General features: G+C 46.6%; 1 protein-coding gene across 3 annotated transcripts in view; it reads left to right on the top strand.

Annotated features, from left to right (window-relative positions):
- Positions 1-23,276, top strand: part of COL5A3 (collagen type V alpha 3 chain) — an 899,023-nt gene that overhangs the window by 237,875 nt on the left and 637,872 nt on the right. The gene's annotated exons all lie outside the window — the stretch shown is intronic.

Raw genomic sequence — 23,276 nt, 5'->3', positions numbered from 1 at the left:
GTTCATTGGCCCGATCTTTCCATTGACCTGCCTCTTAGTCAGGCACTCCTAAATAATACACGGCCATGATCTCAATTAGTTGATTATAATCTGCGCCTAATGCTTTTCACCTCAAATACATTTTATTCTATTTTTACAAAAGGTAGCGGGCGCCCCTCTCTCGCAAGAACAGACATGATAACCTGTTCAGTGGTTATTAACCACTTGAGAGTTCGCAGCCACTGCTTTTACTCACTGTGCCTTTCACAGATGGGAAATATCCATTTGCATATCAGTCTTTGTCCTGCCCAGGGGCAGTCCAGCACCGAAATACAATGGCAATTCCAATCTGAACGAGAGTACCACCAGCAACCCCATACACGTGTTTCACCCTTGTGGGGGATCATCAGTGAGGTGAAGCTGATGCCTCTCTAAGCACAGTGAGAGGGAGACCACGTCTGGTTGCCCCCAGGAGACCTAGGGTTACCAATCCCAGGTTCCTTAAAATATAGTTTTACAAAAGGTAGCGGGCGCCCCTCTCTCGCAAGAACAGACATGATAACCTGTTCAGTGGTTATTAACCACTTGAGAGTTCGCAGCCACTGCTTTTACTCACTGTGCCTTTCACAGATGGGAAATATCCATTTGCATATCAGTCTTTGTCCTGCCCAGGGGCAGTCCAGCACCGAAATACAATGGCAATTCCAATCTGAACGAGAGTACCACCAGCAACCCCATACACGTGTTTCACCCTTGTGGGGGATCATCAGTGAGGTGAAGCTGATGCCTCTCTAAGCACAGTGAGAGGGAGACCACGTCTGGTTGCCCCCAGGAGACCTAGGGTTACCAATCCCAGGTTCCTTAAAATATAGTTTTACAAAAGGTAGCGGGCGCCCCTCTCTCGCAAGAACAGACATGATAACCTGTTCAGTGGTTATTAACCACTTGAGAGTTCGCAGCCACTGCTTTTACTCACTGTGCCTTTCACAGATGGGAAATATCCATTTGCATATCAGTCTTTGTCCTGCCCAGGGGCAGTCCAGCACCGAAATACAATGGCAATTCCAATCTGAACGAGAGTACCACCAGCAACCCCATACACGTGTTTCACCCTTGTGGGGGATCATCAGTGAGGTGAAGCTGATGCCTCTCTAAGCACAGTGAGAGGGAGACCACGTCTGGTTGCCCCCAGGAGACCTAGGGTTACCAATCCCAGGTTCCTTAAAATATAGTTTTACAAAAGGTAGCGGGCGCCCCTCTCTCGCAAGAACAGACATGATAACCTGTTCAGTGGTTATTAACCACTTGAGAGTTCGCAGCCACTGCTTTTACTCACTGTGCCTTTCACAGATGGGAAATATCCATTTGCATATCAGTCTTTGTCCTGCCCAGGGGCAGTCCAGCACCGAAATACAATGGCAATTCCAATCTGAACGAGAGTACCACCAGCAACCCCATACACGTGTTTCACCCTTGTGGGGGATCATCAGTGAGGTGAAGCTGATGCCTCTCTAAGCACAGTGAGAGGGAGACCACGTCTGGTTGCCCCCAGGAGACCTAGGGTTACCAATCCCAGGTTCCTTAAAATATAGTTTTACAAAAGGTAGCGGGCGCCCCTCTCTCGCAAGAACAGACATGATAACCTGTTCAGTGGTTATTAACCACTTGAGAGTTCGCAGCCACTGCTTTTACTCACTGTGCCTTTCACAGATGGGAAATATCCATTTGCATATCAGTCTTTGTCCTGCCCAGGGGCAGTCCAGCACCGAAATACAATGGCAATTCCAATCTGAACGAGAGTACCACCAGCAACCCCATACACGTGTTTCACCCTTGTGGGGGATCATCAGTGAGGTGAAGCTGATGCCTCTCTAAGCACAGTGAGAGGGAGACCACGTCTGGTTGCCCCCAGGAGACCTAGGGTTACCAATCCCAGGTTCCTTAAAATATAGTTTTACAAAAGGTAGCGGGCGCCCCTCTCTCGCAAGAACAGACATGATAACCTGTTCAGTGGTTATTAACCACTTGAGAGTTCGCAGCCACTGCTTTTACTCACTGTGCCTTTCACAGATGGGAAATATCCATTTGCATATCAGTCTTTGTCCTGCCCAGGGGCAGTCCAGCACCGAAATACAATGGCAATTCCAATCTGAACGAGAGTACCACCAGCAACCCCATACACGTGTTTCACCCTTGTGGGGGATCATCAGTGAGGTGAAGCTGATGCCTCTCTAAGCACAGTGAGAGGGAGACCACGTCTGGTTTCCCCCAGGAGACCTAGGGTTACCAATCCCAGGTTCCTTAAAATATAGTTTTACAAAAGGTAGCGGGCGCCCCTCTCTCGCAAGAACAGACATGATAACCTGTTCAGTGGTTATTAACCACTTGAGAGTTCGCAGCCACTGCTTTTACTCACTGTGCCTTTCACAGATGGGAAATATCCATTTGCATATCAGTCTTTGTCCTGCCCAGGGGCAGTCCAGCACCGAAATACAATGGCAATTCCAATCTGAACGAGAGTACCACCAGCAACCCCATACACGTGTTTCACCCTTGTGGGGGATCATCAGTGAGGTGAAGCTGATGCCTCTCTAAGCACAGTGAGAGGGAGACCACGTCTGGTTGCCCCCAGGAGACCTAGGGTTACCAATCCCAGGTTCCTTAAAATATAGTTTTACAAAAGGTAGCGGGCGCCCCTCTCTCGCAAGAACAGACATGATAACCTGTTCAGTGGTTATTAACCACTTGAGAGTTCGCAGCCACTGCTTTTACTCACTGTGCCTTTCACAGATGGGAAATATCCATTTGCATATCAGTCTTTGTCCTGCCCAGGGGCAGTCCAGCACCGAAATACAATGGCAATTCCAATCTGAACGAGAGTACCACCAGCAACCCCATACACGTGTTTCACCCTTGTGGGGGATCATCAGTGAGGTGAAGCTGATGCCTCTCTAAGCACAGTGAGAGGGAGACCACGTCTGGTTGCCCCCAGGAGACCTAGGGTTACCAATCCCAGGTTCCTTAAAATATAGTTTTACAAAAGGTAGCGGGAGCCCCTCTCTCGCAAGAACAGACATGATAACCTGTTCAGTGGTTATTAACCACTTGAGAGTTCGCAGCCACTGCTTTTACTCAGTGTGCCTTTCACAGATGGGAAATATCCATTTGCATATCAGTCTTTGTCCTGCCCAGGGGCAGTCCAGCACCGAAATACAATGGCAATTCCAATCTGAACGAGAGTACCACCAGCAACCCCATACACGTGTTTCACCCTTGTGGGGGATCATCAGTGAGGTGAAGCTGATGCCTCTCTAAGCACAGTGAGAGGGAGACCACGTCTGGTTGCCCCCAGGAGACCTAGGGTTACCAATCCCAGGTTCCTTAAAATATAGTTTTACAAAAGGTAGCGGGCGCCCCTCTCTCGCAAGAACAGACATGATAACCTGTTCAGTGGTTATTAACCACTTGAGAGTTCGCAGCCACTGCTTTTACTCACTGTGCCTTTCACAGATGGGAAATATCCATTTGCATATCAGTCTTTGCCCTGCCCAGGGGCAGTCCAGCACCGAAATACAATGGCAATTCCAATCTGAACGAGAGTACCACCAGCAACCCCATACACGTGTTTCACCCTTGTGGGGGATCATCATTGAGGTGAAGCTGATGCCTCTCTAAGCACAGTGAGAGGGAGACCACGTCTGGTTGCCCCCAGGAGACCTAGGGTTACCAATCCCAGGTTCCTTAAAATATAGTTTTACAAAAGGTAGCGGGCGCCCCTCTCTCGCAAGAACAGACATGATAACCTGTTCAGTGGTTATTAACCACTTGAGAGTTCGCAGCCACTGCTTTTACTCACTGTGCCTTTCACAGATGGGAAATATCCATTTGCATATCAGTCTTTGTCCTGCCCAGGGGCAGTCCAGCACCGAAATACAATGGCAATTCCAATCTGAACGAGAGTACCACCAGCAACCCCATACACGTGTTTCACCCTTGTGGGGGATCATCAGTGAGGTGAAGCTGATGCCTCTCTAAGCACAGTGAGAGGGAGACCACGTCTGGTTGCCCCCAGGAGACCTAGGGTTACCAATCCCAGGTTCCTTAAAATATAGTTTTACAAAAGGTAGCGGGCGCCCCTCTCTCGCAAGAACAGACATGATAACCTGTTCAGTGGTTATTAACCACTTGAGAGTTCGCAGCCACTGCTTTTACTCACTGTGCCTTTCACAGATGGGAAATATCCATTTGCATATCAGTCTTTGTCCTGCCCAGGGGCAGTCCAGCACCGAAATACAATGGCAATTCCAATCTGAACGAGAGTACCACCAGCAACCCCATACACGTGTTTCACCCTTGTGGGGGATCATCAGTGAGGTGAAGCTGATGCCTCTCTAAGCACAGTGAGAGGGAGACCACGTCTGGTTGCCCCCAGGAGACCTAGGGTTACCAATCCCAGGTTCCTTAAAATATAGTTTTACAAAAGGTAGCGGGCGCCCCTCTCTCGCAAGAACAGACATGATAACCTGTTCAGTGGTTATTAACCACTTGAGAGTTCGCAGCCACTGCTTTTACTCACTGTGCCTTTCACAGATGGGAAATATCCATTTGCATATCAGTCTTTGTCCTGCCCAGGGGCAGTCCAGCACCGAAATACAATGGCAATTCCAATCTGAACGAGAGTACCACCAGCAACCCCATACACGTGTTTCACCCTTGTGGGGGATCATCAGTGAGGTGAAGCTGATGCCTCTCTAAGCACAGTGAGAGGGAGACCACGTCTGGTTGCCCCCAGGAGACCTAGGGTTACCAATCCCAGGTTCCTTAAAATATAGTTTTACAAAAGGTAGCGGGCGCCCCTCTCTCGCAAGAACAGACATGATAACCTCTTCAGTGGTTATTAACCACTTGAGAGTTCGCAGCCACTGCTTTTACTCACTGTGCCTTTCACAGATGGGAAATATCCATTTGCATATCAGTCTTTGTCCTGCCCAGGGGCAGTCCAGCACCGAAATACAATGGCAATTCCAATCTGAACGAGAGTACCACCAGCAACCCCATACACGTGTTTCACCCTTGTGGGGGATCATCAGTGAGGTGAAGCTGATGCCTCTCTAAGCACAGTGAGAGGGAGACCACGTCTGGTTGCCCCCAGGAGACCTAGGGTTACCAATCCCAGGTTCCTTAGAATATAGTTTTACAAAAGGTAGCGGGCGCCCCTCTCTCGCAAGAACAGACATGATAACCTGTTCAGTGGTTATTAACCACTTGAGAGTTCGCAGCCACTGCTTTTACTCACTGTGCCTTTCACAGATGGGAAATATCCATTTGCATATCAGTCTTTGTCCTGCCCATCTGTGAAAGGCACAGTGAGTAAAAGCAGTGGCTGCGAACTCTCAAGTGGTTAATAACCACTGAACAGGTTATCATGTCTGTTCTTGCGAGAGAGGGGCGCCCGCTACCTTTGTAATACTATTTGTTAAGGAACCTGGGATTGGTAACCCTAGGTCTCCTGGGGGCAACCAGACGTGGTCTCCCTCTCACTGTGCTTAGGGAGGCATCAGCTTCACCTCACTGATGATCCCCAACAAGGGTGAAACACGTGTATGGGGTTGCTGGTGGTACTCTCGTTCAGATTGGAATTGCCATTGTATTTCGGTGCTGGACTGCCCCTGGGCAGGACAAAGACTGATATGCAAATGGATATTTCCCATCTGTGAAAGGCACAGTGAGTAAAAGCAGTGGCTGCGAACTCTCAAGTGGTTAATAACCACTGAACAGGTTATCATGTCTGTTCTTGCGAGAGAGGGGCACCCGCTACCTTTGTAATACTATTTGTTAAGGAACCTGGGATTGGTAACCCTAGGTCTCCTGGGGGCAACCAGACGTGGTCTCCCTCTCACTGTGCTTAGGGAGGCATCAGCTTCACCTCACTGATGATCCCCAACAAGGGTGAAACACGTGTATGGGGTTGCTGGTGGTACTCTCGTTCAGATTGGAATTGCCATTGTATTTCGGTGCTGGACTGCCCCTGGGCAGGACAAAGACTGATATGCAAATGGATATTTCCCATCTGTGAAAGGCACAGTGAGTAAAAGCAGTGGCTGCGAACTCTCAAGTGGTTAATAACCACTGAACAGGTTATCATGTCTGTTCTTGCGAGAGAGGGGCGCCCGCTACCTTTGTAATACTATTTGTTAAGGAACCTGGGATTGGTAACCCTAGGTCTCCTGGGGGCAACCAGACGTGGTCTCCCTCTCACTGTGCTTAGGGAGGCATCAGCTTCACCTCACTGATGATCCCCAACAAGGGTGAAACACGTGTATGGGGTTGCTGGTGGTACTCTCGTTCAGATTGGAATTGCCATTGTATTTCGGTGCTGGACTGCCCCTGGGCAGGACAAAGACTGATATGCAAATGGATATTTCCCATCTGTGAAAGGCACAGTGAGTAAAAGCAGTGGCTGCGAACTCTCAAGTGGTTAATAACCACTGAACAGGTTATCATGTCTGTTCTTGCGAGAGAGGGGCGCCCGCTACCTTTGTAATACTATTTGTTAAGGAACCTGGGATTGGTAACCCTAGGTCTCCTGGGGGCAACCAGACGTGGTCTCCCTCTCACTGTGCTTAGGGAGGCATCAGCTTCACCTCACTGATGATCCCCAACAAGGGTGAAACACGTGTATGGGGTTGCTGGTGGTACTCTCGTTCAGATTGGAATTGCCATTGTATTTCGGTGCTGGACTGCCCCTGGGCATTACAAAGACTGATATGCAAATGGATATTTCCCATCTGTGAAAGGCACAGTGAGTAAAAGCAGTGGCTGCGAACTCTCAAGTGGTTAATAACCACTGAACAGGTTATCATGTCTGTTCTTGCGAGAGAGGGGCGCCCGCTACCTTTGTAATACATTTTATTCTATAATGTACGTTAGCAACCTGCCACTTCAATGAGATATGTATTTCTGTAATCTGTAGCCGCAGATGAAAATCTGTGAATGCAACATGAATAAATAGCATTTTTATTAGTATCCTTTAATGTTTTTTTGTATAAAATGTCTAGAATGCAAATTGTGTGAGATAAAAGAGAAGACTCTTAGCTTTGAAACACGTCCAATGACATGTTTGTAACTGGTAAGGTTTCAGAGTTATGAGCCAAATGTGTTTCTATACATAATACAATGTTTGAACCACGCCCTATATTATGAACAACATTTTGTGCTTTAGCGCCTGGCTCATTTATTAAGTCAATATTATGGGTTCAGTGAAAGATTGATTCGAAATAAGATGCTATGTCTGCTTTGTACTCCTGTATTAGCTTAACAGGTGGTAGGCATTATTGCCAGGTAGGCTTCAAAGTTGATCCCCTGGAAGCGCCTGATCATGTGCCACAGAAGCACTTCTGAAACTACTGGTTAAGTTAATAAAAATGTGGGCATGCTTTGGAGCGAATTATTTTTCTCCCCTCAGATTTGACTAGTGAGGATGCACAAGAAACTGTTAATTAATTGTTGGGCTAAAGATAAACAGAGGTAGAAGTGGCAAGCTCATGTGGTGTAAGAGATATATGGAGTAAACAAGAGAGCGGAATCAACATGATACCAAGATTGCAAGCAGATGAAGAAAAAGGCAGGAGAAGCAAGGGAATGAGAGACAAAGGGGTGAGGTAGAACTAGTGTAGAACCGGATTGTGAGATGAAAAAATATTACCCAACGCAGTTCGAAGTTTCATAACTCGGGCCACCAACCTCTCCCATGGTGTCTTCCAAGTAAATTTAATAATTTTAAAAATCTAAGCGCCCAACACTTGAGCACCATTCAGAGAACACACTAACACACTCACATATCTGAACAGTAGTATCTGGGTGTTTTCTTTTCAGAACCATGGGTAGGTCATATGTACATGCTTGTATATTTAGAACACATTAAGACTGCAGGTGTTCTCCATTAAGTGCAAGGGTATGCCATATTCATGTATTTGTTTATGACCTTTTACCACTACTGAAAAACCATTTGACTACATGTGCATACCTAGACAATATTTGTGTGTTTAGGTATTTTCGCTTTCTGTTTGCATGGCCCTACCTGTTGTGCACAACAGGTAGGGCCATGCAAACAGCAATATATGAGAGTGTTTGTATACATGTCTGTGAATCCAGCACCATGAAAAGCTTGCATATATATACCATATAATCGGGTATGCATACACATGTCTTTGACATGCATACACACACACACACACACACGGTATCCAGGGCACTATTGTTAAGGTGGTAGCTGGGGGCACCACACTAGGCTATTTGCCATCCCCTGAATTCACAATCAACAACACATACAAGTGTACAGACTGCCTGAGTGCCATCTTTAAGGTGGCATCCAAGAGAGCACACAAATGTAGTTCTGTACATGGAGAATCATTTAGCTCACACTTGACTTTCAGTACATGAAAGTAAGGCTATAACATAGAGTCCTGTTTCCTAAGAAACCTTCTTCCTTTCGCGATCACTTGGAGCATAATCCTCAATTACTTTGACACATTGTGAGGGATTTGACCATCTGCACGGGGAGTGTGCGCTCGCCTGGGCTTTTTTGATTTTTTTAAGAAATGGAATGATCGGAGATCGGCCTCTGAAAAATGTGTGGGGCTAATCCGCACACATTTTCTAATGTTCGCTGCACATCCATCACGTAGTGCAGTGTACTCTGGGGGACATAGAGTACAGGCGCAGTACTTCCTGTCACATTTATTTGACAGGTGATAGCGAGGTGTGCACAAAAACATCCAGAGGAGAAGAGCAACACCATCCTCCTGCCATGGCCAGCCTAATTAAATATCAAAGGCTTCATGGATCCACCCTGTTCTATTGTCTAGGTTCTGTGTGGTGGTGGCACATACTGATGAGAGTCAATTGAAGCAGGCCTGCGAATAGGCCTGGTCACAGAACTTAAGAATGTGCAGGAAAATTAACACCTCTTTGATATGCAATGTGTCACCTTGAAGCTAGCTCCCATTCCTCTGTATGAAGGGCAGTGAATGTCATGTCTTGGACAACTGTTTACAGTAGTCAAACTCCCTTACACAGGGATGAAATATGTGATTTGAGGGAGCCAAAGTCTGTTCTCACCACAAACTTCAAGGGAGACCTTTGCTTTGATCAAGAGTAACAGGGAGCTCAGTTTACCAGAGAGACACTTTTATCAGCAACAGACAGGAAGATGGGTGGAACCTAGTAGTACATGGTGTCACCCTTTACCTTTCCTGTTTCAAAGCACTCTGGTCCTGACCTCACCCATAACAGAAGATTGCTGGTGGGGACCCCAGATTGGTTGTTTAAGGTAGGCTTAGCCTGCACCAATCAATGAGGCCCATTTGGCTTTAAAAGAGGGCTGAGCCATTCACTTAGCAGATCATCCAATGACTTAGAAAGGAGTAAGAAGAAGGACTTATTTGGACCCTGGTTAAAAGGTACAGTCTGCCTTACGCCTTACATCTCCCGCCAGTGAAGGGAGGCCAGGATTTCCAAGAGGGAAGCAAGATCCCTCCCCTAAACATCTCCCAGGGAACAGGGTGTGATACCAGGCTCAGAGGGCTGTCCAGCAACTCCAGAACCAGTAACCAGCCAGCACGCAGCATGCCCTGCTGGGTTCTGCCAGCAAACTTCCTAGGTGGAAAGTGCCAGAGAGTCTCTGAACAAAGGACAAGGTGGTTGCCTGCAAGCACTCTCCTCAGCTTTGTGCCATCTGCCTTAAAGGACAACACAAGCCCTGCGAAGAAGCTAGGAGGAGTGCCACAAGCATCAACATGTGTCCATCTTTTAAGGACATTTTCGAAGCAGTCAACCTCTCGAACCTTGACTGGCTGCCCACTGACTGTTGTCACGCTGCAGTCACTAAAGCCATACGAGATGCCTTTACCAGTGTTCCAGATCCACCAACCAGCACAGAGACAATGATTCTTTACCAACAGGCGCCGTGAAGGCTAGCCTGCAGCCATCTTTCCACCCTCGCTTGCCGAACTGATTGCCACCTGACACACGTATCTGTCTCCCGTTTCGAACTCTGTGGCAGTAGCTGCAAAGTTTCTAGAAAACGACTTGACGCTGTCGAGCAGCAAGACCATCTCAAGCTCCAGGTACATTGTGGTTCTGTCCCCCTGGTCCTTCTCCGATGGTCCCTAGTGACATTTACGAACCCATGCTCCCTTGTTGCTGAAACCAAATAACCTTGAACAGTTAAGACTGATTGCTTTACCGACTTCCCTCATGTCAGTATCCAGAGTGCATCCCTTTGTGAGACTGTCTGTCCTCTGTTTTCCTTTACAGGGTGTTTTTGTTGTAGTGTGATAGAACTGTCTGTTGTAATAATAATAAAGTAGATCTTTTTATACAACCTTGACTGGAAAGATCCTTTTATCATTGGGTAACAATTGTATGTTCGCTGTGTTGCAGTTAACCAACGATCCACGACCTTGCTGGGATAAGCCTGCCATTCCGTCCACGTTACCATTATTGGACAAGGAGGTTTTTAATATCCTTGTGTTTCCAATCTGTTTGGATCCCTTCTGGCGTACTAGAGGTGTGGGGCTGATTGATGGTCTAGAAACCGATATTCATCCCTGCATCACTATTGCCCCAGAAGTTGATTCGTCACACACATACGTCAAAATACTGCTACTGTCATCTGTTTTGGATAAAAGTGTACCAATGGCTTCACTATTCTTGGCAAGACTTCAAGCAGTACCTGAAGCATGAAAGAGGACGAAAATTTCACTATTTCTACTTTGAAATGACGAAGCCGAGAACAACGCAGCATCTAGGCCGAAGCTGAAATCTTTGTATTCTGAAAATGTTAAGCGCATTCAAATGACAATTGTCCCCTGCTGTCCATGTAATGGAAGAGGGGGAGACACCCCACAACCCCCATACCCTTAATGCCGAACTAGAAGAGCAGGGGATACCCCTGCACCCTACTCTCCTCTTGTTCGCCAATATAGGATTTGAAGTTTACATCCATGCCGAATGTGCACTAAGCACGTATTCATAATTTATTCCCCGTAATTTTTGGGGAATACCAATGTCACTCACCCGACTCATTTGGTTGCCTGGACCTCTCCAAAATGAACTTGGCTGAAATAAGACACTCAGACACCTCCACAAGACAGTTTGATGCTGAAAATCACAGAGCGTGTACTGAACCTATCCCGAGAGTTTCATTTTCTTTTGGCGGCTTCCAATCCTTGCAATCTCCTGCCATTACATTCAGAAAAAAAAGCAAAAAAACAGGATGTTGAAACAAAGCAGTGCTTCTATTGCTAATGTACAAACAGATCAACAAAAGTGAGCCCACGACCCCATCTAATGGATGTTGGCTCCAAGGCAACCTTCTGCATCAGTGCTCCAAAAAGAAAGTCAAGACCAGGCTGCAGAAAGTAGAAACTCTGCACTACTTGTCAGTAGATTAGAAAATACAATTTGAAATAACCACACACACACTCAAATACATGCACAACACCTTATCCGTCCCAAACGACTGTGCTCAACCGTAGTTATTAAGTCGCCAGTGCAACATAGCCTTCACACTCTTTTATACAGGTAACCCTCCATAGTCACAGTATATTTCAGAAACAGCTTCCTTTCAGAAAGCAACCGGTTAGGAAACAGAAGCAGAAGAGAGCATGTCTGCATTTTCTGACGTCCCTCAGTTTCAATGCCTCCTCGCACATTTCTATAAGGGACAGGAATAGTTGCTTCAATGGTTAGAGGATTAAAGATAGTGCACTCCTCTTTAGTTTTCTGAGCCAGGTTTCCCGCATTAGTTGGCTACATTCTCCTGTGAAGCATCCCTGCTACACTCCCTGTGTAATTTTAAATGATGTAGTCAGCTCGCCACATTCACCAAATATTATCTGTGCAGTGTTGGCAGAATGAAGTTCTACTAAGAGTTGTAACATTGCACTTGGGGTACCCATGTCTCTGAGTGTTACTCGCAGCCATTTATTTACACAATCAAATGCTGATGACAAATCCATAAAGGCCTGATGCATAGGTATTGATTATTAAGTGGAAGATGAAACCCTGGAGAGTGGTGCTCAGACCGTCTTTAAATCCTGACTGTACATTTGAGATGGCGTTGGTCAGGCTTTCTATGACTCTGCTGTTCATTGCTCTTCTGAATAAGTTGACAGTGCTGTACAACAAAGACATTAGCCAATATGACCCAAGATCGTGTTTTAGCCCTTTTTGTGCAAATACACTATTTGATTTGAGACATTTATATAAGGCTAGCAAATCCTTGCAGAATTTACAGCATCTGGGCACAGATGATACATCAGACATTTCGACTCCATGCCAAGCTCTCCAGCAGAGCTATGATTTAAACCTTGCTGAAAAATAAGCATGAATTAAATAGAAAGGTTTTAGGAGATTTTCGAAAGCAGGTAAGATCTGTGTTGTTGCGAAGATGCCAAGATAAAGTGTTCCATAGTTTGGGATCGTGTACCGAAAATCGTCGGTCACACCTGGAAGAACAACGGGACGGAAGTATTATACTACCCGCAAAAACCTGTCAGAAGATCAAAGAGATCCACTTGGTGAGTGCCATTTCAATTTGTCAGCAAGATATGGCGGTGCAATGTTGTGCAGACATCTGAAAAGCAGGCACAGAATCTTAAAATCAATTCTCTCCTTAATCGGGTCCAATGTAGAGACCTGCGTAAGGCTGAGGTAGATGTTCTTTTAGGGACTTGAAAAATTAGCTGGACTGCAGCGCTCTGTAATCCCTGCAATCTAAACAAGTAATTCACCGGCCATCCTGCAAGTAGATTATTACCATATTCCATGAAACACTTGTGTATAGGCGCGTTATAAATGCCATATCATATCATATTAAGAAGGGTTGGTAGCATAATTTTGCGGTATGTAAGGAATCGCAGCGCACAAGAGTCATAGAGAGTAGAAAACTGACTGCACCTTGGCAGGAACCTGGTTTTCGTTCCCAAATGTAGCCCAAGTTCTTTATTTTGGGTGCATAGACCAATCTCGAGCCCATAAAGCAAGCAGAGCGGGGACGATTGGGAGTGTCCTTAAAAAGATGCGTGGGGCCAAACAGGGCCACTTCTGTCATATTGGCATTCAATTGCAGCCGATTGTTGGACATCCGAAGAATAACTTCGTTCAGGCAATTATCTAAGCTCTGAAAGGAATCCTCACTGTTGACGACCGTTGATCAATTTTGTTCCAAAACAACCTTTTTTAATTATTTTTTTAATTATGGTGTTTGGCTTAAATATAAACCTCTCACCCATTACAATAAAAATATTTGACACAATTCATCATTATCTAAAGAATTTCACTATTGATACGCTAAATACCTGTACTTGCTTTGCTCAATTACTACCCATGGCCTCCTAACCTTCACACTCTTCTTAACTCCTCTAAAAATGTCATCGGTTATTGTCACACCACAAATAATCCTCAGAGAGACACTCACTGATATGCTCTTTTTGTTACCTCACCCGACCTACGGACTCATTACATGGTCGCCGATCTCTATGCTATCGCCTCTTCTCCCATTAATGGTGGCACCCACTGGGAAGTTCTCCTTGACCTCTTTGCCATTTCCGGGGTCATCATTAATGTCTATCAGAATGGAACCATCAAGGTCCCAGGTCATCAACCCAATCTTCTTCTCTTTGACAGGCTCCTACCTTGCCTCTCAAGCCTTATCACTCCATCTGCATAGGCACCATTGCCTGCCATGTATTCCTCCTCTTCTGCACATGCTCCCTTGCCCGCTGTGCCTTCCTCCTCCTCTGCACAGGTTCCCTTACCTTTCCCCACTGTCCCCCTCTCCTGTCGGCCTTGGCTCCTCCTCCACCCACGGGGAGGGGCATCATCCCCTGGACCCCGCGCGGAAGACCTTCAAAGATGGCAAACGGCTCCATATTGCCACACTTAATACCCACTCTGCTGTCAAACATTCGTCTGACATCTGCAACCTCCCGAACTGGATGGATCATGAGGTGCTCGCCATCATGGAGATGTGGTTCAAGGACTGCTCTGTCACGAGCTTTGACACTCTCCTCCATGATGGTTACAAGATCCTCTCCACGCCCAGACCGAAGAGGACAGGAGGGGGAATGGCGCTGATCTTCCCCGAATGGATACCTGTATCCATCATCCCTACTCAGGCCTACTCCTCCTTCGAGTGCTGAGTCTGCAGGCTCTCCCTCTCTTCCAAAGCATCCCTCCTTCTGGCCACCTTCTATCGACCACCAGGACAGTCCACTCTCTTCTGTTTGGAATCGGCTGATCTGGCCTCCTCTCTATTATCCTTCTCCTCCCAACTCCTCCTACTAGGAGATCTCAACATCCATTTGGTCTCTCCTGACTCATCAAATCCTTTCTGCAACCCATGCGATTCTCTCTATCTCTCCATCTTACCCTCTGGCTCCATGCACACAGCGGGTTACACTCTGGATGCCGTCATCTCTTCTGACAACCCTCTCTCTATGCCTCTTACCATCTCTCTTTCTTGAGCTGACCACTCTCTTCTCTCTTCACACTTGAAACTAAACTCTCCTCTTGCATCGCCACATCTGGCGTGGCCCCTTGGTTTCAAAGTCACCAGACCCATGAAAAAAGTGACAGTGGCTCCAACACTCTTGATTCTTTTTCCCCTGACATGAGTGTTCGACTGAAGACTTCCAAAAAGTACAACTCTTGGTACGACTCCGATCTGGCTGCCCTTAAACGCAAGTTTAGGGTAGCTGAGCAGAAATGGAATTAGTCGGGTGGACCATCTGACAAACTGGCCTGCCACCTCCTTCAAAGGCAATATCGACTCTGCATACGCTGCAAGAAAAGAATATTTAAGCCTGCATCTCCGCAACATCAAACAACATGGCCAAACCTTTCAAAGTTTGTAAGGAACTGGCCAATTCAGCAGCAGCCTTCTCTTCTGTCACACCCACCCAGGATCTTTGCTCGGCCCTGGCTGCATACTTCGCTGAAAAAACCCAAGACATCCTCTCCTCTCTCTCATCCTCACAACATCATACACCAACACATCTGGAGCCTCCCTTGGCCCCTCCACCTCTTCTCCTCTCTTCTCTCACTACCTTCATAGCTGTCCGGTCTATGAATGCTTCATCCAAACTGGTGGACCTCTACCCCTCCAAAATCATTAAGAAGAACATTGACTCTCTCGCTCCCACCTTGTCTGATCTCTGCAATCTTTCCTTTGCCACTGGGATTTTCCCAACCTCCCTTAAACACTCCCTTGTGCACCCTCTGCTTAAGAAACCCTCTGCTGACCCCTCCATTCTGGGAAATTATGGCCCTATCTCTATCACTCCTTTCCTTAGCAAACTCCTGGAGAAATTGGCTATCTCTCAGCTTACCCTCCACACTGAATCTGCTGGTTGCTTCCACGACCAGCAGTCTGGCTTTAGAGCACCCAGAGGCATGGAAACTGCTCTTCTGAACACCTGTGAAGACTTGCTTGTAAATCTTGACACTAACACTCCCTCTGCCCTCATTCTTCTTGACCTTACCTCTGCCTTTGACACAGTAAACCACAACATCCTAATCGCACATCTCTGTGGCACCCTGGGAATCACAGGTCAGGCTCTGGCGTGGTTAACCTCCTTTTCTGACCGCCCATCCCAGGTGTAACTTGTGTCTTTTCTCTCTACTATCACTCTTTTAACCTGTGGCGTCCCTCAGGGTTCTAATCTCTCCCCCGGTTCGTCAATGTTTACATGGGTGCCCTAGCACGTATGATTTCATCTATAACTTCCGGTGTTATGCGGATGACACGCAACTCTCCTTCAGGCTACCCTCAGCCACCTCCTCTACCTCTCTTCAGAGGCGTAGACAGTGTAGGGCCTGAGGGGAAAGGCCCACCCAAAATCGGTATAAATGCTCACTCAGCAGTGCTGTGTGGGCATTTACAGGTCTTAATGTCACTACGGTGGGCCCAACTACATTTGCTTCAGGCCCCACGTATTAGAAACTCCTGGCTATGTCTCCGTCTCTCTCATATCTGACTGTCCGTCCGCAATTCAGTCAGGGTGTGCAGCAAACGACCTCTGCCTCAATGCCAGTAAGACTGAGATAATTTGCATTGGGACCCCTGCTCCCTCTTTCCCACTCTCAATATGGCTGGCCTCCCTTGGCCCTGCGCCTGCACCCACATCTGAGGCAAAAGGCCTTGGGGTCATGTTTGACTCCACTCTCTCCTTCTCTACTCACATTTCGGACATCTCTAAAAAATCCAACTACCAGCCGTATCTCCTTAGAGGTACTCCTCCTTTTCTCACCTTCCCCAGCTGCTCACTGTCTCCAGAGCCCTGGTTCTCTCCAGGCTGGACTACTGCAACAGCGCCTTTCTCAATCTCCCCGCCTCTGCTCTGCTCCCTCTGCAACACATCCAGAACAGAACCGCAAGACTTATCCTTGGCCTCACGCCCAGGAACTGCATCTCTCCAGCGCTGAAATCCCTCCACTGGCTCTCTTTGGCTGCAAGGATCAAGTTCAAGACCCTTTGCATTGTCCACAAGGCTTTCTAGAGCCTGGGAATTATCTGCAATGTTGCCTACCTAAATACTGCCCTTCCCGAGGCCTCCACTCATCTACCTCCAACCTTATGCGAGTGAGCCTGTTCTCCGAGCAGAGATTTGTAGGGAGATCTTTATCCTCTGCAGGGGCCTCCCTCTGGAATAGACTCCCTGCTGCACTCCGTCTTGACCATGATCTCCTTAAGTTCCAGAAACTCCTTAAGACATTCCTCTTCTCCTCTTCCTTCCCTCTCCCTCTATCCTGCTAACCTCTTTTTCTCACCCTATCCCTCTCTCCCTCCTTTTTCCGCACAGCATGCTGACTGGCCTCCTGGTGTACCTCTGAGTCTCACTTGTCCCTGGCACCCTCGCCAGTCCTCTCTCACTTGCCTCCAAGCCTTGCACTTGCCTCATTGCCACTGCACCTGGTCAATGACCCATGAGAGCGTGATTCTCTCAGTATTTACCCCATCTCTCTGACTCTGTGCACTTGTTCCCCCTCCCCACATCTTCACCTGTCTGAGCTCTTGCACAATCCGACTGTACCACGCCTTGAAAACCGTCTATCTGTTTCTCCCTTGTCTCCCCTCCCTGCATGGTGTGCCTCGAAACACTTGTGTATAGGTGCATTACAAATGAACAATAAATAAATAAATACAAATAAATCCACCATTCGTCTGCCCTCAATGTTTCTAATTTTCAAGGGTCTTTCCCAAATACAATTCCCAAATGCTTGTTCAAGGCAGACTTTTGTGTCTTTTCTTTTGATACGATCTTGAATTAGTGTTTCCAAGAAGCTTTGGAATGTTTTTGCGTTAGCTCCTGAGTTCTTCTCTAAATTTCACTGAACAGCAGTGACGTAACCTTCAATGAAGATCGGTTTTGAGTGCATCATGGCTAGCATAGTTGACTGATCTTTTAGGTTCTCATTTAGTACCTCATATAATTTTAAGAAGGGGGCCAGAGTAATAAATGGGGCAGACATGGTGCCAATGTTAATGGCCCGACCACCCTCGCCCACTCACTGGCCATGTCAGAATCCACCCAGAGCGGCTTGTTTAAGTTGATTTTAATTTGAAACCTATGTCCAGGATGAGGGCCATTCTAGCCCAGTGGCACAGCGTTTGTTCAATAAATCGGACTTCCCCTCTACCAGGTGGTGATCACACCATTCTAATGCTGGCTCTGGTAATGCGCCCAATTGTTCATCCCGACTAGAAATTACACTAGCTGGGCATCACTGTTCAGGCTCTGGCCTGGCTGACCTCTTTCCTCTCTGATCGACCATCCCAGGTCCAACTGGGGTCCTTCCTATAATCTATCTTATTCTCTACCTGTGGGGTTCCCCAGGGGTCTAACCTCTCACCCTGGCTCTCCAACCAATACCTGGCAACTCTTGCCCACTGCATTGCCATTTTCTGCTCAAATTTCTAGTGTTACGCTGATGACACAACTCATTTTCTTGCTGCCCTCGGCCACCTCCTCTCGCTCTCTCATCTCTGACTGCCTTACTGCCATTCAAGATTGGTGTGCCACCAATGATCTTTGTCTGAATGCCAGCAAGACTGAGATCCTACTCATCGGCACACCATCTCCATCCTTCTCCCTCACCCTCTCGCTGGCCTCCCTTGGCCCCCCTCCTATCCCTACCTGCGAGGCTAAGAACCTCGGGGTCATCTTTGACTCCACACTTTCCTTCTCCGCCCATATCTCTGAGGTCTCTAAAAAGTTAAACTTCCTACTGCACCTCCTCAGAGGTACTCTGCCTTTCCTCTCCTACCCTCAGAAGCTCACTGTCTCCCAAGCTCTGATTCTCTCTAGGTTAGACTATTGTAACAACCTCTTTCTAAATCTACCTGCCTCTACTCTCTGCCCTCTGCAACTTATCCAGAACAAGACTGCAAGACTTGTCCGTGGCCTCAAGCCCTGGGATCGTATCTCTCAAGCCCTGAAATCTCTCCATTGGCTTCCAGTGGATGCAAGGATTAAATTCAAAACCCTCTGCATTGTCCACAAGGCTTTCTGGGGCCTGGGTCCAACATACCTTCCTCTATCCCTCCGCAAATACCTCCCCTCTTGAGCTCTTTGCTCCTTTACCTCTAACTCCCTCCGGGTCAATCGTTTTTCTAAGAAGCAAGCTGGGGGTAGATCTCTATCTTCGGCTGGGGCCTCCCTCTGGAACAGCGTTCCTGACAATCTAAACCTTGAGGAGAACCATCTCTGGTTCCGGAAGAACCTCAAGACCTTCCTCTTTGCTTCCGCCTTCGTCCCCCCCCTCCCCTGCTGATTTACTCTTTCTTGGCACTGTGCACCTGGCCACCCTCTGTCCCCTAGGACCAGGTACCTGCTCACCCTGCCACCCTCCTGCACTGCCTCCTGGCCACTCCTTGCACTGGGGACTGTATCTGTACCCTCACAGCCACCCCATGTTTCTTCTTTTTCTGCACTTATCAGACTTACCCAGTCTGCTGCCTTAAACACAGCACTTGCCACGTTCTTGCTGGCTGCACTACCACTGTTTATTGCCCCCATTTTCTATTTATTTTTATTTATTATTTATCTTCTCTCACCTGCTCTGCACTTTCCACACTCCCCCTTCCATGCACCTTTTCCCTTTCCCATTCCCATGCACTTGCGCGTTCTCAATGTCACTGGGCCTAGTAAGATCGTTGTTGTTGTGTTGTGTTCTCCCCTGTTCCCCTCCCTTGCCTAGTAGTGCTCTGAAAGACTTGTGTACGAGCGCGATACAAATAAAATATCATATCATATCATAGCGTTAGGGGGGGCGCACTGAGTTTTGGTCAGTCTCTATTTCGCTACTAATCTCAGCAATTTCCTTTTGAAAGGTGTAGCCAAAGTCCAACAGTCCTTGCCGATTTATATTTTCTGATCTTCGTTTGTTTGTCAACCTTCCTTAATTGCTGTTTTCATTCTGCACATTTGTTGATAACAGAACATGCAGGTTTCTTTCTCCTGTCCTTGGCAGTGGCCCTGGACTCCACTACCGTACCATTGCCCTGTCTTTGCAACATGCTTGAGGGTCCCGGTTTCTTTTCATCATCTATGATGAATACATTTCCAAAATCAAAGTCTAAAGGCAGCAGTTGTGCTTGCAAAGGGGTGCACTCCACCTCCTTCGGGGATGTGCTTCATTTTGCCAAAATTAATGTTACAAACCGCTCGGTTGATTCAGCTTTGGACATTTAGGCAACCCACCTTTCTCATCACAATTTCCATGCAATGCAATAAAATTATCAACCAGAGGGAAGTAGCACCATACAGTCAATGTTATGAACCTCGATATAAAGAGGCCATTTTAATAATCAAGAACATTCACCCCATTGGATCTTGTAAATGTTATTCTATTCATTACTGTAAATTGTATACATTGGAAATACTATTCATGTAACTATGTAAGCTTCGCATATACTTTTCTGTTGCGCCCGGTAACCTCTGGGTCTGGAGCGCATTATAAGTAAATAAACAAACAAACAAACAAACAATGTATAATCGTATGCATTTTTCTCCAAGGATGTCTGTGCATTGGGGATTAGGCATGCGCAAGGGCTTCCTTCTTTTGAAACCTTACTTCCCCTCTCATACACTCCTCTTCTAAAATCTAGCTGGGTTCCCCAATGGAGTGAGAAATACTTCAGCCATTTTACCCTCATACCCAAATCCCAACACTGCCTGAACCAATAACTATGATTCATGGTAACAAATACTTCAATGTTTGGGAGAGTTTTGTAAAAAATGCAATGAAGCCTAGTGTATATTACGTACGTTGTGATTGAAGCATACAACCCTTTTAGCACAAAGGTTGCATAAAATATACAGATCTGCACTGGACTTTCCATCTTGGAATGATAACCTTCTATCAAAAAATAACTAAAATGTTTTGTTAGGTTTTGATAATGTGCTGATTAAGACCAGTGTAATTTGCTATTTTGACTAAAATATATTCTGACAGCACAGAGCCAGTTTACAATGTTAGCAACATTTAATAATGTCCTTTTGTAATAGCTGGTTTTGTTGAGAATACACACATTTTGGGCCTCATTCCGAGTACGGCGCTAACCAATGGCGCCATTAACGCTTTGGTTGACGCCGTACCCGGACCGGCAGCGCCTTGGTGGATGGCGGAATCACCGCCCCATTCCAAGGTTGGCGGGGCGGTAATTCCCCATTCACCAAGGCTCTTCCCCATTCCCAAATGAGCCCCCATAGGGCTCAATGGGAATGGGGAAGATGCAAATAACGGTGACCGTTCATTACGGTCACCGTTATTGGCTTGGAGGCCCCTTTGCGCCCTCGACTTTAACACTTGCTCAAAGCAGGCGGTAAGGGCGAGGGCGCAGAGGGAACTCGGAGTATGGCGGTAAGGGATTACCGCCACCGGTCTCGTTACCGGTGGCCGCTATCCCTTACCGCCATACTCGGAATGAGGCCCTTTGTCTTTTAAAACTAATGATCTGTTTCTGCTCTGAGCACCTCTGTAATCTGTAATGTTGCATGCTGTCCAACGGTTCGTTGGTAGTACTCTTGAACTCACATAATTCTTTCATTTATTGTGCCATAGAGAACCACTAATAATTAACTAGCAAAATGCCTACTGCCCTCCAGGAGTACAGCCAGGAGTAGTGACTAAACCGCCACTATTACTAAAGCAGCAGTGATCTCAATCATAAGAACAAAAAATAAATAATCAACTAACTAAACGGTAAAAGAAATCCACCCCTGTAAAGAGAACTGATAAAATGCAGACTGGTGTGGTATGGCTCTATGGGTAAATGAGCAGTGGTGTTCAGGAAAGAAATGTGAATAATTCCACTGTTCAAAATGGATATTTCTTGAAGAAAACAGTGGAAGAGGGACTTAAAGGTGACTATGGTCCCAGAAAGTGGACATTGGGAACTTCGGCTCATACTCACTTATGAATTTTCTTAGGAGGCTGGACAGTGTTGTGTCGGGCATCCTGCCATTTAAGCTGTGGTTGAACCGATGTCGAGCCCATTCAAGTTAATCAGAACCCACTGGTGGTGGGCGCTGGGTTGGTTTGAAGGTGCGGACTCCTGAAGGGTACATTCAGATTTCAAGGCAGTGAGATGATGTTCTTACAACGGTTCAAACAGCACTACAGTTGGTGACGATTTGATTGCTTTCTGCAGGTTGAGACAGCGCTCGAGGTGGTTGCTCCCACAAAAGTCGAGCATGCAGTCAAGTTGATTGAGAAAGTCCGCAGCAGTGGGCCAAGCTAGCACTTGGATGGCTCAAAATGCATGCAGTAGTTTGAAGTTTGCGTGAAGGGCTGTCAGAGCGCTGCACATCCTGGGCCAGCTCAAAGGCCGTTGAACAAAGATGAAGCATCTCGAAGACTTCTTGAAGAAGTGAAGCACAATTGTAGCTGCCCCTGGGTTTCGGGTTTGCTACGGGTCCAACTGTGAGGGCTTTAGACCAGGCGAGTCCTTCTTGTGGATACTGCTCCCCTTCCATTTTTACCATTAAAAAAAAAATACTCAATATTCTCTTTCTCTGGTTGCTCTGCTGTCAACAATGGCTTAGCTAGCTCTAGCAAACACACACCTGACAAAACACACAACTCTCATCCACAGAGACAGAATGAGAAAGAGGGAGCAAAAGAGAGAGAAAGAGATAGCAGACTCAGAGAGACAGTTAGATTGGCGTATGATAACACATGATATAAATATTCTAAAATAAACTCTTAAAGCAGAAAAGTGACAAACCAGTGATCATATATCATCAATCTCCAAAATATGTATGTCTCTGTCAAAAAAACACTAAAGGTAAACATATGCTGGCGACCCTCACTTAACATCAGAGAAGACATTCTGTTAGGAGAAACGTTATCAGTATCACAGCAAATCAAACTCAACAGATTTTCAGTTAACTCACACCAACCATAAATCCCCATTTGCAACCTGCATTGAGGCGCTAACCAATCAGGATTCTCAGAACACAGGTGGTACCCACTAATCCAAGACCACGTTCCATGCAGCCTGACAGCTGAGAGTCTCTCGCTGCTCACCAGCTTGCATCCCTTCCTGCTACCACTGCCTTTATCAGATAGTTATTAATGCTTGTGTAAACATTGGTAAGCAGGAACAATTCAACATGGCGTTGGTACTCAGAGAAGAAACAGATCATTGTTTGATCTGAGTGCAATCCTACCCTAGAATGGAGGACATTAAGAGAAACACAATGATGTGTATTCTCAGCAAAAGTTTCAATTAAAACAGAAGATCATTTTTTAGTCTCTTTATTAAATTTTACTTTGTTCATTGCTAATGTCCACGTCCAGTATATATTGAAGAAGCTGTATTAGGAACTGAGAAGGAACAAGTTACTTACCTGTAACTGTTGTTCTCCAGCATGGGTCTGGCATGGATTCACATGCTCATGAATATTCCCCGTCGTCAGGCTGGGAATCCTCGGTAAAGAAAAAACCAGTATCAGTTTCGTTTCTGATCTGTCTTTCGTAGTAAAAACCAATCACTGGTCTCTGCGTCATACTGACCACAGCCAATGACTGCCCTCTACCTAAGCACCACCTCTGGCAGCCATCTTCAGATTTGGAAGCACGTAAAGTGGCAGTATGACCAAGTGAAGAGCCGCAGAGGGGTAGGCGGGAGGGTTCGCATGTGAATCCATGCCAGACCCATGCTGGAGAACAACAGTTACAGGTAAGTAACTTGTTCCTTCTCCAGCATGGGGTCTGGCATGGAT

The sequence above is a fragment of the Ambystoma mexicanum genome, chromosome 3q, assembly GCF_040938575.1.
Source record: "Ambystoma mexicanum isolate Mex_15411 chromosome 3q, UKY_AmexF1_1, whole genome shotgun sequence".
Classification (NCBI taxonomy): Eukaryota; Metazoa; Chordata; class Amphibia; order Caudata; family Ambystomatidae; genus Ambystoma; species Ambystoma mexicanum.
This window is presented reverse-complemented; position numbering and strand designations above follow the sequence as displayed.